This window comes from Bos mutus, chromosome 18 (assembly GCF_027580195.1).
Source record: "Bos mutus isolate GX-2022 chromosome 18, NWIPB_WYAK_1.1, whole genome shotgun sequence".
Lineage (NCBI taxonomy): Eukaryota > Metazoa > Chordata > Mammalia > Artiodactyla > Bovidae > Bos > Bos mutus.
This window is the reverse complement of record NC_091634.1, coordinates 31,703,894-31,719,316: the sequence shown is the minus strand read 5'-3', so window position 1 is coordinate 31,719,316 and position 15,423 is coordinate 31,703,894.

Below are 15,423 nucleotides of genomic sequence, written 5' to 3'. Positions count from 1 at the left end.
CATGCATTGGAGAAGGAAATGACAACCAACTCCAGTGTTCTTGCCTGGAGAATCCCAGGAATGGAGGAGCCTGGTGGGCTGCCGTCTATGGGGTCACACAGAGTCGGACACGACTGAAGCGACTTAGCAGCAGCAGCAAGAGCATCACCTGCACACTATTTCCTTCATTGTTTTTCCCAAATAAATAACTCTCCTCTCATTCTTGTGAGCCAGTTATTTTATTTTTCTATGACTCAATATCCTAATCTATAACATTTGTATAATAAATATTTTCTAGCACAAAGTAATGCTCAATGCATATCTGTTGTCACTGTTACAGATGTTACTAAACTCTGCACATCCTTAGAACACTAATCCCCCAGGAATATTTCTATAGTCATGTCACTTTCCAATGATCTTGCTCCTTTGAACTCTATGACATTTAATGCTATTCATATTATTGTTAATTCACTTGAGTTTATTTAAGCCTTGACCTCCAAGTGAAAAATAAGTATTTGAGGGCATGACCCATGAGTTGCAATTATTTTGGATCTCCAGTAGAATTGTAGGTAAAGTGAAGTGGAGAATGAAGAACTAGCTATTATGGGGACCTCACAATAAATATGTGTTTGTAACACAGGCTTAGTTGTTTATTTTTATTCCCATTATAATTAATTTTATAATAGTGTGTTTTATATTTTTTCTACATTATAGTAATATAATTTACTGCAGAATCCCAACCCTTCCCAAGGAAATCTATTTTCCTTCTCATCTTCAAAACTCAAGTGTCTATAGAAAGGGAACTATTAATTAGAAAAGTCATTAATTCACTCATTTAGAATGTGAATTAAATTCTAACACTTGTATCAGGTTTTGCCATCTCTATTCAATAACTCAACTTCCCAGGTGGCTTAGTGGTAAAGTATCCGGCTGCCAATGCAGGAGACACAGGAGACGTGAGTTCTATTCCTGGGTCAGGAAGGTCCCCTGGTGTAGAAAAGGGCAACCCATTCCAGTATTCTTGCCTGAGAAATCCCATGGACAGAGGAGCCTGGCAGGCTACAGTCTATGAGGTTACAAAGAGTCAGACATGACTGAGCACACATGCACATATATAATAACTCAGAAATGGCAGCAGAGCAATGAGTGTTTCTCAATTAATATTTTTCTTTCTTGTTTTCTATTTTTTCTAATCACACTATTCTACAAAGCTTACTATGATTGTGTTTATCCACACTTCCATCTGTATTATGCTGTTTCATTGAATTCAGATGTCAATAACTCACCATTAGTAAAATTTTAATTAATAGTAACAAGTTAAACAAGCATAACTGAAATCACCAAGATGATATTCTATGTGGAACTTGGTGTTAAAAACAGATGGGATTAATCACCAACACTGTGGCATGATACAGGTCTTTTTAATTCCCTATTATCAGGGGATTAAATCAGAAGCATAGAGTTCAAATTTTTATAAAGAATAAAGCTCACACTCAAGAATCCAAATGAATTGGGGAAAAATCCAACCAGTACAGTGCTGGGCTTGACATCAAATGGCAATATTTCTAAAAAATACCTGTAATATTTGGTGAAGAAACTCACACAATATTTTAAAAATAGACAATAGAAAATAGGGACAAAAAGCAAAGTACTATGAGTTTGGGGAATTCTCAGATGTGAAGATATGAGCAATACTAGGAGATGTGATAAGAAATTCTCCATTATAGGGAGATGCACATTCTAGGAAAAAAACTTGATATTCTCTTTGAAATCATCCGTTGTTTTCTGAGGGCTTATCCATTTGGCATGGTGAAAAAGGAACTGGATTAATTAAGAAAAAAATGAGAGGTTTCTTTTATTCCAAATCATTTCCAATCTATAATTTTTTTTACAACAATATTGTCAGGCACATAGTAGGTGTTAAATAAAATTTGCTTTATTTCCTCCAATGTCTAGTATTTTTCTACTGCATCTCTTTCTATTGCCATTACTTATACTTTGTAATATTAAAACAAAAGTCAAGTGGCATTAAGGGAAATGTGAGTCATTCTTAACCACATGATGGCAGTTTCCTATGGTTATATTTTAAAAAGTTTCAAAGACTAAAGAACATGAATACAATCTTATGATTGAACAGAGAGGCAAACCAAAGACTGACAATTTTCCAGCTTTATTTACTCAGTTTCATAATGTGGGTTTAATACTTTCCATAATACTTAATTATGGCATGCTCATTCATATTTGATGGCAGAAAATTATCCTTAAGTGTTACATTCCCTAGTTGTGTGTGTGTGTGTGTGTGTGTGTGTTGAGGAGAAATGGAGGGTAATAGATGAAAGATGAACATAGAGAGCCAAAAGATGGTTATGCACATTCATATAGTCATAGTGGATAATATATGATGTGCCAGGAACATAAATAACTTGTAATATGAGGACTGAGCACAGCAGAAAGGCAGTGGGCTATGAAAACGTATGAGCAGGATACAGCACATGTGCATATATCTTTAGTGAAGCCAGAATTAGACTGGATATTATGCCTTGCTTATTTTTCAGAAAATATCAGTAACTGACCACAGGATTGGAACACAGTCAACTACATCACCAGGAAAATATTATGACCCATTTAAAATCCATGATGTTGTCTCTATCCACAACCATAGTTTACTCCCACTTTCTGGGCACTGCCAAAATATCTTTGTTGTCTGACACAAAAGGAAGTATTTTTATAACAGAAATTTGAACATGGACTTTGGATCCAGATATGATTATAACATTTAATTGCTTTCAGATTTTAGGGAAGTTACTTAACTGCTAAATTTTATTTAACTCATTTGTAAAATGTCAAAAAAAAAAAAAAAACAATACCTTTATAGGATAGTGTTGAGGATAACATGGAACGATATTGGCAAAATATCAAGTCCTTCTCTTCTTCATCATGTGTGTATGTGTGTTTTATATATATATGTGTGTTTTATATATACTGCAATCATTGATTTACTTGTCCTTTTTATCTTTACTCACAGCTTTTTGAAGAAAGAAAACAGCATTTTGTTCCCCTTAGTGCCTAGAGCAATGCCTGATTCATGGTGGTTATTCAATTCGTGATGTGAATGCCACTGGCTATCTAAAATTTTCCCGATATTCCCCTAAGTCAACTTTCTTTCCTCATATTCCAGCATATTTGTCCCACACAGCTTTCATATACATAACTTTGGGAAAAATTTTTTTTAATTTTTGCTAAAGGTACAGGATGAGTATAAAGATGCTATGCAGGGAGAAAGAGGAGGTAGGATTAATTGGGAGATTGGGATTTATATATATAAATAAATATATATATATATATATATATATATATATATATATATAAAGAAGATATTAAGAAGAGATGGCAAGAATACACAGAAGAACTGTACAAAAAAGATCTTCATGACCCAGATAATCATGATGGTGTGATCACTGATCTAGAGCCAGACATCCTGGAATGTGAAGTCAAGTGGGCCTTAGAAAGCATCACTACGAACAAAGCTAGTGGAGGTGATGGAATTCCAGTTGAGCTATTCCAAATCCTGAAAGATGATGCTGTGAAAGTGCTGCACTCAATATGCAAGCAAATTTGGAAAACTCAGCAGTGGCCACAGGACTGGAAAAGGTCAGTTTTCATTACAATCCCAAAGAAAGGCAATGCCAAAGAATGCTCAAACTACTGCACAATTGCACTCATCTCACACACTAGTAAAGTAATGCTCAAAATTCTCCAAGCCAGGCTTCAGCAATATGTGAACCATGAACTTCCTGATGTTCAAGCTGGTTTTAGAAAAGGCAGAGGAACCAGAGATCAACTTGCCAACATGCACTGGATCATGGAAAAAGCAAGAGAGTTCCAGAAAAGCATCTATTTCTGTTTTATTGACTATGCCAAAGCCTTTGACTGTGTGGATCACAATAAACTGTGGAAAATTCTGAAACAGATGGGAATACCAGACCACCTGATCTGCCTCTTGAGAAATTTGTATGCAGGTCAGGAAGCAACAGTTAGAACTGGACATGGAACAACAGACTGGTTCCAAATAGGAAAAGGAGCTCGTCAAGGCTATATTTTGTCACCCTGTTTATTTAACTTCTATGCAGAGTACATCATGAGAAACGCTGGGCTGGAAGAAGCACAAGCTGGAATCAAGATTGCCGGGAGAAATATCAATAACCTCAGATATGCAGATGACACCACCCTTCTGGCAGAAAGTGAAGAGGAACTCAAAAGCCTCTTGATGAAAGTGAAAGAGGAGAGTGAAAAAGTTGGCTTAAAGCTCAATATTCAGAAAACAAAGATCATGGCATCCAGTCCTGTCACTTCATGGGAAATAGATGGGGAAACAGTGGAAACAGTGTCAGACTTTATTTTTCTGGGCTCCAAAATCACTGCAGATGGTGAGTGCAGCCATAAAATTAAAAGACGCTTCCTCCTTGGAAGGAAAGTTATGACCAACCTAGATAGCATATTCAAAAGCAGAGACATTACTTTGCCAACAAAGGTTCATCTAGTCAAGGCTATGGTTTTTCCTGTGGTCATGTATGGATGTGAGAGTTGGACTGTGAAGAAGGCTGAGCACCGAAGAATTGATGCTTTTGAACTGTGATGTTGGAGAAGACTCTTGAGAGTCCCTTGGACTGCAAGGAGATCCAACCAATCCATTCTGAAGGAGATCAGCCCTGGGATTTCTTTGGAAGGAATGATGCTAAAGCTGAAATTCCAGTACTTTGGCCACATCATGCGATGAGTTGACTCATTGGTAAAGACTCTGATGCTTGGAGGGATTGGGGGCAAGAGCAGAAGGGGATGACAGAGGATGAGATGGCTGGATGGAATCACTGACTCAATGGACGTGAGTCTCAATGAACTCCGGGAGTTGGTGATGGACAGGGAGGCCTGGCGTGCTGCGATTCATGGGGTCACAAAGAGTTGGACACGACTGAGCAACCGATCTCTGATCTGATATATATATGTATATATACATATATATATATATACTATTGATGCTATGTATAAAATAGATAACTAATGAGAACCTACTGTTTAGTAAGGAACTCTACTCAGTGTTCTGTGGTGACCCAAATGGGAAAGACATCCAAAGAAGAGGGGAATATTTGTGTATGTATAGCTGATTCACTTTGCTGTACTATAGAAACTAACAAAATATTGTAAAGCAATTATACTCCAATAAAAGTTAAACAACAACAACAAAAGATGTTATGGAGGAGTGTCAAAGTGATTAAGGACAGAGTTTTTCATCAGCCCCATCTCTTGCAGCTTAGGTACACCCTCAGTCAATAGAACAACTTTCTTTCCTCTGGGTGTGTGCTGTTCTCTGTTCTGCTGGTTATGAACCAATTACCGTGCCTCATATTTACTCCCAACCAATTTCTACCCTTCTTAAGACTAGATAATTATCCCTTGGCGTTGGACTTGCAGGTGGTTTTAGCCAGTGGAGGCACCAACAGTAGATCTCAGACCAGAGAAGAGAGAGGTTAGGATATTTATTCTCCTGGCTCCTTTCCTCCTGGGTGCTGTGGCTTGGCAGTGACCCTCTACCAAAAGCAACAGCTCTTATCATATAGATCTCTTTATCCTGCTACCTCTCCAGGTTTCTTTAACTCCTTCCTCCCCTGACCTTACTTACAAATGGGCAATAAAACTGCACACTCCCTTCTCTAGATAATCCAGTAGTACAGCACTTTCCTTTGTTCTTCTAAATTTACCCATACTTTATAGATACCTGCTTTATTAAACTTTCTTCAAATTACCTAGTTTGACTTTGTGATCTACTGTGTGACTTCAAGACAACTAAATCCCCCTAAACTTTTCAGCCTTCAAATAAGGTGAATTATGCAAACGTGGTAAGTATTTGTGGGTTTAAAATGATTATTTAGGTAAAGTATCTATCACAGGAATTCAGTTTGGAATAAATTAGTTAAGACATAGAAAGCATTTAAATTTCTGGCATATGGTACCAACTCAGTAAATGTTAAAATGCACTGCTGTGATCACTCAATTACAAACATTGTTTCCTCTTCCGGTCCTCTATTTTTATTTATCTCTTATTTCAATGTATTATATATCTCTTCAAAGTGTGTCTACCTCAGTAGTTTTCAACCTCCCTGAAGGATCTGTTCAACTTTCGTTCATCCTTCTATCACTACAACTTATCACAGAGTGGAGCCAGACATTCATAAAATTTTTAGAAAGCCTGAATGAATTTATTAAAATTCCTTTGTCAAGACAATCAACACATACAGTTACTACATTTAATATAGTATCAAAAATCACTTAATTTATTGTCTGTATTTCTACAGAAATAAGACACATACATCTTTTGAGAACAAGAGTATGGTTACAGCCAAGCATCTGGAGGTTTCCTGAAAAAATGAAATGATTAGGGTGATTATGTCTTTAACTGGCTTATACAACATCTGCTTAAGTGCACTTGAACTATAGAGTAGATAAAACCTCAGACTATTTCTTTATCAGTAACAAGACATCTTTCAAGTTTAAATATTTATAGTTTTTTTCTTGGCTAAATGCATTGCTTGTGAAATTTTATTTGAAAATGATTATTTTAATATTTCTTGCAGGTCACAATTTAACAATCTAAGAAATATTCAAAACGTATTCTGAACTTTAAATAAAATCACAGTGCATTATTAAGGTGTCTCCAGGAGAAATGCATAAAGGGAGATTTCCCAAATGCTTAAAAATGTAAATAAAGACCTTTACTTTTTATAATATCACTTTCCAATCAGCAGACCACATTTTTCTTTCTTTCTTTTTTTTTTTTTTTTTTGAATTTCAACTGCTCTGAATGTGGCCTATTTAAGTCATAGCCTCAATAATTGTTCTTATTAATTGAGATAATACAACTAAATTCAGTGTTACTATGAAGAGTTGATAGAAAAGATAAATAAAAATAGCTAGCATAATTCCTATATATGGAAAGTACTTACTAAATATTATTCATCTTACCCCTTTCTGTTGTTTGTCTCATAATTTAATATGAATTTTAAATAAGCATAATCCAAGTTAATGGTAGGGACAAAGAAAATCAAAATAAGCACAAACAAAGCAAAACTTAGATCAGATTACAGACAATTATGAATTCTGTGGATCAAAATTCAGAAGATGGATGATGGTGAGAGTTGTACAACAAACTGAATGTAGTTAATGCCACTGAACTGTGCAGTTAAATATGGTAAAAATAGTATGTTTTATATTATGTAACTTTTACCACAGTTAAAAAAAATTTTTTTTATTATATTTTATTTTTTAACTTTACGATATTGTATTGATTTTGCCATATATAGAAAAGCAGATGATCAGGTGAAAATAAAATTGTGACACATTCCTAAAAAAAATTTGTCTATTTAAAAACATAATATTGTTTGCTCTTTCTCCTAGAAGGGTTACCATCAAGCTTCTTATGAAGGGTAATAGGTCAGAAGCTGAACCTGTTTCTTTCTATCTCTACATCAGTCATTATCTTCCTGAGTGACTATGACTGAATTACATCTATTGTCTACAGTTTCCTCATTTACCCCACTTAGACTTGGAATTTATAATCTCATAACATCATATGAATCTTTCCAATTTGAGTGGCTCCCTTGGTCTAACAATTGATTCATTTTTGCTCCATTAAACAAACTAATGTTTTGGAAAGATTTAACCAAACACATCCCAGGCCATGTTAGATAAGTAACTGACTTGAACTCAGAAACCTCTGTTTTAGTAATCATTTTGTAATCATCTTCTTTTATGTTCTTAGGACTTTTGCTTGGTTTCTGTGAATATAGATTTTCTTATCTGTAGCAGGAAAGTGTATGAAAACAGGACTTTGGATCCCTATCCACAACTCTTTTTTTTTTTTTTTTCCTACAACAAACTATCATTTTATAATGTAGAATTTTCTCAGTTTAAAGTACATCATTTATAATATAAAAAAGAAATTATTTTCCTTAAAATTTCCTCAGTAGTCTACAATTAAAAAATACATATTTTTGATCTGTGCATGCTGTCATTAATATCAATGATATAAAGCCTATGGGTTCTGACTCTGGCTAGCTCAACTCTCTCTTTCAAAAACTCAATTCAATTTTGACTCTAAGACACAGAGAAAGCCTGATTAGCTAGAAAAAATTCTTACAGATTCAATAACTCACAGAGGTCATTTCTGAGTAAATGGGATATTTCTCCTCTTCTGTTCTCAGTCACAACCCAACCCAAATAATAAACATCCACAATGACAATGTGAAGGCATTTTTTAATATACACATACATTCAATTTTGAACATTTACTAAAATGGTGAACATGGAGGTTGAGATAAATTATATTTCTTTCTCAAACAACCAAACTAAACTGAGATATCATTTGTTACATAGTAGAGAAAATTAAAGACATTTCCCTCCTAGAAATTGAAACCTAACAGATAAAATGGCCATTAAAATCTCTATGGAGTTATAAAAATGAAATATATTTGCTCCACTTAGGCAATTATAGAGCTACTGAACTAATGTGTTAATTATCACATATGGTTGTGAAAAGAATGTTCTATTATTTCTGAATAACCTTCACTTTTTAATATCTTTTTTATAATCCTAAATGCATACGATTGTCTCCTTTACATTATCCATGCAACATTTGACTGAATGCTAAACTGGTATGAAGTGTAGGTAGACAAGTTATAGGGACTAGTGGAAAATTGATAGGACTTTATGTCAGTAATGTGGTCAAAAGTCCAGAGATAAATAGATGCTATTTATCTTTAGACCACAAAAAAATAAGTGTTTGGAAATCCAAAATGTTAGGCAAATCTAGAGGTCAGGTGTTGTGGAAAATAAAGAAATTTGGGAGAATGCGATGGTAAAGGGGGCTTTAACTTTATCCCAAAAGTGAAATGAGTTTCCTGAACCTCCCTCTTATTAATTTCTAAAGCCTGTTTGGAATCATGAAAATGGCAAGTGACTTGGACCTTCCAGCTCTTAGGGAAAACAAATAAATCTAAATGTTTCACACTTAATGATATTTGTAAAGGAAAAAAACCAAATGCATTAACAGGCTCTGGGCTGAGTCAGCAACTCTAATATTTCTATGTTCAACATGAAAGTCAGCCAGAACAGAACTTTGAATATCTTTTTTTTTAAATGACACAGCATAAAAATAATAAATTAAAATTGATTCTTTCCTAGCATGACTGTTTATGATGTTTGTAAAAGCAATTTATGAGATGGTCTGTCTTCCCAGTAAAATTTACTGATTGGTTTATTCTTTGACAAAAGATGTGAACAGAACAATTTTGCAATTGCCTAAAAATAATGCTGGATTTATGGCCTGGTCAGAATATAAAAGAAATTTAATCATCCAGAACAGATGGAAGTGATGTAGTCAGCAAAGTCTCCTTTCTGACTACAAATGGACCAGCAAAAACTTATCTTATGACAGAGACATCGTGGTAAGCGATGGCAGACTTAAAAGCAAGGAAGGAGAGAGAGAGAAAACAGGAGACAGCTGGAAGATGAGGAATTGATGGAAAAGGAAAGAGATGTGGATGATAAGATTTAACTTCTCCAGAGTCAGTATCTGTAAGCCCAAAGAGCAACTTAAATGTGAAGTCAGTTGCAAGCAGAGCTGGGGTTAGAGACTATTCACCACAAAACACCTGGTTATGGATTGAATCCTGTCCCTGTAGAAATTCATATATTGAAATCCTAATCCCCAGAACCTGAGAATGTGGCCTTGGAAGTAGAGTCATTGCAGAGATAGTTCTTTACACTAAATGAGGTCATTAGGGTAGATCATAATCCAATATGATGGCATCTTTATAAAATGAGTAAAGATGCACAGAGACACACACATGGGGAAAATACCATATGCCATGGATTAAAGCAGAGATTGGAGTGATGCATCTAAGCTGAAGACTGCCAGCAAACCGCCAGAAGCTAGGCAAAAGGCACAGCCCTCAGAAGGAATGTGTCCTCTCAACACTTGGGTCTAGGATATCTAGAACTATGAAGAAATACATTTCTGTCCTTTAACCCCCAGCTCTCCCCTGCCCCCGCTGGGTTTGTGGTACTTTGGTAAAGAAACCCTAGAAAACTAAGACTCACCCAGAACCCCCACTGTTGAATACTTACAAAAGGAAGCAACCAATAAAAACGCCTAAAATATCCAAATCCCCCATTCTTTTTTAGGGGTTTTAGGGTCAACAAGCGAAGTCTCTTCAGGTCTACTGCTGCTGCTAAGTCGCTTCAGTCGTGTCCGACTCTGTGTGACCCCATAGACGGCAGCCCACCAGGCTCCCCCATCCCTGGGATTCTCCAGGCAAGAACATTAACAACTCTTTATTCCACTGCATTCTGAGGATACTGATATATATTCCACAGTGAATTCTATAGCTACTGACTTCAAGTGTTATAACTGTATTGCAGTTAGTTCTCCAGCATGCTCTCTTTATACATATATTAAGTTATTTGAAAACAGAAGGTTTTCTCCTTCTAGCAACTAGGAAATAGTCAAAAATGGAAATGTGCTTAATCAAAAAAAAAAAAAAGCAAAGTAACCTAAAATGGTAGACTTTAGAACTAAACAGTTTGGAATCTAAAATCTGGCTCTATCACATTCAACACATACCTACTTGGCCTTAGTATAATTACAAAAATTGGACGTTACAGATATAATATTTGCTACACTGCCGACATACAGAAGACAATCAATTAATATAGCAGCTGGTAAATGGTAATGGCAAAGTGTAGGAGAAGGGTTATATACAGAAAGTACAGTCTCAGTGAGATAACATATCTTGAGTTTTCTGACCATGGAAGAGGCTTCACTATCTGGTTTTTCAGTCAGTAAGTTGTGTCTGACTGTGCAACCCCATGGACTTCAGCAAACCAGGGTTCCCTGCCCTCCACTATCTCCTGGAGTTTGCTTAAATTCACTACCTTGAGCCTTGGTTTATTCATCTGGGCAAGTAGGATGATAGTGTATAGCTTGGCAATTACATGAAAGAAAAAGAGATCTTTGCTAAGTTATATGAACTCAACAAGTTCTATCAACTCATCAAGTATTCACTACCTATCCTTTAATATATGAAATAATTAGAAAATTGCAAGTAAGTATACAAGTTTCATACTATTCCCTTTTTTATACTGACTTTTTATAGATCATTTTTATATTGACTTATTGAATTGTGCCCTCACCATGAGTCTTATTTTCTTAGATTTGAAGAGAGAAAGATTTTTAGACACTTTAACTTTAAATTAAACCCCAGATCCAGAATCAGGTAGTCCATGAACAGATATGTCTTGAATCAGACTGCTTTATCATCAAACCAGATTTAGGAACTGGACATATGCTGTCATTTCCTTGGTTATATAGTGTACGCTTAGTCACTCAGTCATGTCCGACTCTTTGCGACCCCATGGACAATACCTGCCAGGCTCCTCTGTCCATGGGGATTCTCCAGGACAGAATACTGGAGTTGGTTGTCATGCCCTCCTCCAGGGGATCTTCTCAAACCAGGGATCGAACTCAGGTCTCCTGCATTACAGTCGGATTCTTTACCATCTGAGCCACCAGGAAAGTCCTGGTTATATGGCAAGTCCAACTTGAATTCCAGTCAACAAAACTGATGAATTGGGACCCATCCTAGTCCTCCTTGATATCTCTCTCATGTATATGTTAGGTAAGACTCATTTTCTACATCTAATAGATTTTTCTTAACAAAGGCTGTAAGCTATATTATAAGAATCCATGGTATTCCACAGAATCCAGACTTTTGTGTCACAAAGTAAACCAGAGTCAGAGGTTCTGATGCCATGAGGAATCCTTCTTCATTGTCCCTCATAGATTCCTGCAGAACTGCTTCATTCTTTTCTGGTCAGACTGGCATACTTTGTTTCCTTGTCTCATAATGCACAAGTTAGAGCCATATGTAGTCTGCAGTTTACATACTAAATATTCAACCACTTAAAGAGAGAAAATGGCCTCACCCAGGTTTGCCAAATTACTAATGAAAAAATTCTCACTATACCAGCTAGGATAATGTTCCTAACTTCCGTTCAAGTCACTAAGCATATTGGAGCTGAAATTCTGTTTTAATAAAAGCCACTAGGGTCTCACTGAACTACATAAATGAGGATGGCAAAGTTGAAGATTTCCTGAAATAAGGTCTGAGAAGGCAATCATAAAGACATCAGATATTCCTAGTCCCTTTCTGTGTCAGGGACCCTGTGTTTAGTCATAAAATATTTGGAGGAACAGTTTCCATGGCAACTCCTCATCATCATAAATTAAATTATTGATTTGTCCCACTTCTGGTCATTCTGTAACTTCTTTGTTTGTGAAGATCTCTGAGAGCCAGGGCTAATATCTGGTTGAATTCTGGGTCTCCAAAGGACACTTGACTTTGGCATGCATTTTCCTCCTAAAATCACTTTCTGAGTTCTGATGCTTGGAAGCAGCTGTTAAGGCTTTGACATATCAGTATATACCTTGGACCAGCACAATCAACTTGTATGGTTGCATTCATTTTCCTTTCACTATTCTCTTTCTCTAACATCTATTATCTATTTTTCCAGTCACAGCATGCACCACAGTCTGACTTTATGATGATAGTAAAGAATCCTTCACATTCTGACAGCACTTTCCTTCAAGTAGCCTTTAGAAACACTTTGTCTCCCTTGACACATTGTGTCAATATAGAGAGGAGACATGATTCTCCCATTTCCTGGAACACCAATATGCTGGAAAGGGCTTCCTGCTTGACAAACCCTATGGCAGAGACCAAATTGCATGCTGACTGGTTGGCATGGCTATTAACCTTCTTGCTCAGCTTGCATGCCAGAAGGAAAGACAAACAGGGCTTTCCCGGGTCAGTAAATATTCCATATAGTCTTAGATAAAAGTAGTTACATCTGTGAAAGATTTACATTGTAGTCAACATAAATTAACTGTCCAAAGAAAATGAAAAATATAAAGGTCTACATAATTGACTAGTGGACCACACTGCATAGCTTCAAAGTGCATTGAAGTAATTACCAGCAGAACTCTAGTGATGACAAGCGGTTTAGATTCACTGTGAGGATATTATTGCATTTTATACAAATGAATGAAAGTACAAAAATGGAGCTTCAGGAGGATACCCTTTTTTATTTGTATCAAACATAGGCCATCATAAGACAGGATAACAGAAACTTTAGGAGGATTCTAATTTCACACACTTTATCAACTTGACGTTGTGGAGGGAAGATACATGTGTTCTCCTTGTGATAAAATCTATTTTGTGAGTTAAATGAACATACATTTGAAAAGATAATAACCTCTAGGAAACAATATCCTAAGTGAAATTTGCCTAATCATATAAAGAATCTGCCTGCCAATTCAGGAGACAGAGGAGAGGTGGATTTGATCCCTAGGTCAGGAAGATCCCCTGGAGAAGGCAATGGCAACCCACTCCAGTATTCTTGCCTGAGAAGTCTCATGGAGAGAGGAACCTGGCTGCTACAGTCCATGGGCTCACAAAGAGTTGGACACAACTGAGCATGCTTGCAAGAAGAAATCAGTTCAGTTCAGTTCAGTTCAGTCACTAGGGCATGATGACCCTTTGCGAACCAATGGACTGAGCATGCCAGGCCTCCCTGTCCATCACCAACTCCCAGAGCTTACTCAAACTCATGCCCATTGACTCAGTGATGCCATCCAACCATCTCATGCTCTGTGTTCCCTTTCTCCTCCCACATTCAATCTTTCCCAGCATCAAGGTCTTTTCAAATGAGTCAGCTCTTCGCATCAGATGGCCAAAGTATTGGAGTTTCAGCTTCAACATCAGTCTTTTCAATGAATATTCAGGACTGATTTCCTTTAGGATGGACTGGTTGGATCTCCTTGCAGTCCAAGGGCCTCTCAAGAGTCTTCTCCAACACCACAGTTCAAAAGCATCAATTCTTCAGTGCTCAGCTTTCTTTATAGTCCAACTCTCACATCCATACATGACCAGTGGAAAAACCACAGCCTTGACTAGACAGACCATTGTTGGCAAAGTAATGTCTCTGCTTTTTAATGTGCTGTCTAGGTTGGTCAAAACTTTCCTGCCAAGAAGTAAGTGTCTTTTAATTTCATGGCTGCAGTCACCATCTGCAGTAATTTTGGAACCCAAAAGAATAAAGTCTGCCACTGTTTCCACTGTTTCCCCATCTATTTCCCATGAAGTGATGGGACTGGATGCCATGCTCTTAGTTTTCTGAATGTTGAGCTGTAAGCCAACTTTTTCACTCTCCTCTTTCACTTTCATCAAGAGACTCTTTAGTTCTTCACTTCCTGCCATAAGGGTGGGGTCACTGTATATCTGAGGTTATTGATATTTCTCCTGGCAATCTTGATTCCAGCTTGTGCTTCTTCCATCCCAGCGTTCCTCATGATGTACTCTGCATAGAAGTTAAATAAGCAGGGTGACAAAGTACAGCCTTGATGTACTCCTTTCCCTATTTGGACCCAGTCTGTTGTTCCATGCCCAGCTCTGACTGTTGCTTCCTGACCTGCATACAGATTTTTCAAGAGACAGGTCAGGTGGTCTGGTACTCCCATGTCTTGAAGAATTTTCCACAGTTTTCTGTGATCCACAGTCAAAGGCTTTGGCATAGTCAATCAAGCAGAAATAGATGTTTTTCTGGAACTCTCGTGCTTTTTCGATGTTCCAGCCGATGTTGACAATTTGATTTCTGGTTCCTCTGCCTTTTCTAAAATGGACTGGAATGGGTGAATTTAACTCAGATGACCATTATATCCACTACTGTGGGAAAGAATCCCTTAGAAGATATGGAGTAGCCATTATAGTCAACAAAAGAGTCCAAAATGCAGTACTTGGATGCAGTCTCAAAAATGACAGAATGATCTCTGTTCATTTTCAAGGCAAACCATTCAATATCACAGTAATCCAAGTCTATGCCCTGACCAGGAATGCTGAAGAAGCTTAAGTTGAATGGTTCTATGAAGACCTACAAGACCTTTTAGAACTAACACCCAAAATAGTTGTCCTTTTCATTATAGGGGACTGGAATGCAAAAGTAGGAAGTCAAGAGACACCTGGAGTAACAGGCAAATGTGGCCTTGGAGTACAGAATGAAGCAGGGAAAAGACTAATAGAGTTCTGCTAAGAGAATGCACTGGTCATAGCAAACACCCTCTTCCAACAACACAAGAGAAGACTCTAAACATGGACTTCACCAGATGGTCAACACCAAAATCAGATTGATTATATTCTTTGCAGCCAGTGATGGAGAAGCTCTATACAGTCAACAAAAACAAGACTGGGAGCTGACTGTGGCTCAGATCATGAACTTCTTATTGCCAAATTCAGACTTTAATTGAAGAAAATAGGGAAAACCACTAGACCATTCAGG